This window comes from Cyprinodon variegatus, unplaced genomic scaffold (assembly GCF_000732505.1).
Source record: "Cyprinodon variegatus isolate N-32 unplaced genomic scaffold, C_variegatus-1.0 Scaffold54, whole genome shotgun sequence".
Taxonomy (NCBI): domain Eukaryota; kingdom Metazoa; phylum Chordata; class Actinopteri; order Cyprinodontiformes; family Cyprinodontidae; genus Cyprinodon; species Cyprinodon variegatus.
This window is the reverse complement of record NW_015150507.1, coordinates 766160-767627: the sequence shown is the minus strand read 5'-3', so window position 1 is coordinate 767627 and position 1468 is coordinate 766160.

The following is a 1468-nucleotide window of genomic DNA, read 5'->3' as shown; positions in this document are numbered from 1 at the left end:
ATTATTTTTTATTTATAATTACTATTTCTGTTCAAATTAGTTGAAACTTCTGGCGACTGTTCTTTGGAAAATGTACCTATAAATTCTTGTAGTACAAAAATATTTTAATAAAGCTTAAAAAAAACTAGAAAAAGCTGTTTCGGAGAAACAGCAAGTGGGAATGCTTTTGCTGAATGAAAAAAACTGAAATTAACTGCAAAACATATAAAAAATGTGATAGCAAATCATTAGAAACTTCAAACTGCAGAAAACAATTGAATCATCTGAAGATTTTGTAGGGTAGAATCATCTGGCAGTAAAATGGCAGAAACAAACTCATCTTAAAAGCTGCACAGCCAAACCATACATGATATCAAAAAATGTGTTCAATGTGGACACTAGAAGGGTCTAAATGTAATGTAACCAAAGTTTCTAGAAAAAGTTCTAAAGAAATTTTGAAGGGGGGCCACCTACTTTCCAGAAACATGTCAGGCTCGTTATGAATTAGCAGCAAAAAGAAGAGCTTAATTCCTGTCCAGAAAGAGAGCAGAATGGATCCAAAGTTCACAATATAGGCTGAAAAGTATTAAATTAGCTGAATTAGAAAATAAATTACAATCAAAAACTTGAATCTTATCTGGTTGAAGAAAAAAGTAGTAGTTTAAGGATGGGAAGTAAAATGAGGAAGATGGTATTGAATAAGTATAAAAATTTTGAAATCATATGTGGAAATGTCAAGACTTGGCAAAACAATTTGAAATTATTTAAAATGTGTCGGTTGATCAGCATAAAGAAAACAGTGTCATCATTTGAGGATTGAAAATCTACAAACCTATGTGCAAGACTAACCATGAGAAGCAGAGGAAGTACAGAGAGAGAAGCTTATAGAAAGAGAGCTAATACCACTTAAGGAGCTGAATTTATAAAAAAAAAAAAACAACCTGCATGATACGAGCTGCTGTGGTGATGAAAGCACCATTGGCAGGCTTAGGCTGCATATTACGAGGTTAGCAGATGCTTTATTACAGTGTAAATCTTAGAGCCTTATTAAGAAATGTAAACTGAGGTGTGTGGTCAACAGGCCTTGGTAGTGTAATTTAAAGAAATTTGTTGACTTTGGGTCATAGCTACAAGCCATACGGCACAATGAATGAGTGTGCGTAAGGAAGAGGCTTTTATATTGTAGGGTCCCTTTAGTCTTATTTTGAAAGTCTATCATGGATGTGTTTCAAGGGAAGGGTCATGCCCAGCAGTGATATAGAATCCATTTCTAAATATGAAATCACTGCTTTTCCATGTTACTGGGCGAATAGACAATGTATTGGAGCATAAATGGGAGACTTTTATTGTGAAATTCGCTCTGGGGTATGTTGTGAAAAGGTCCCTAGAGTCTAATAAAATCAAGCTGGTAGAGTTTGGGTCATAATGCTGAGCCATTTGCATCAATTAATAGGCGAGTATAACATGGAGGCTTTTATTTTGTAGGGTC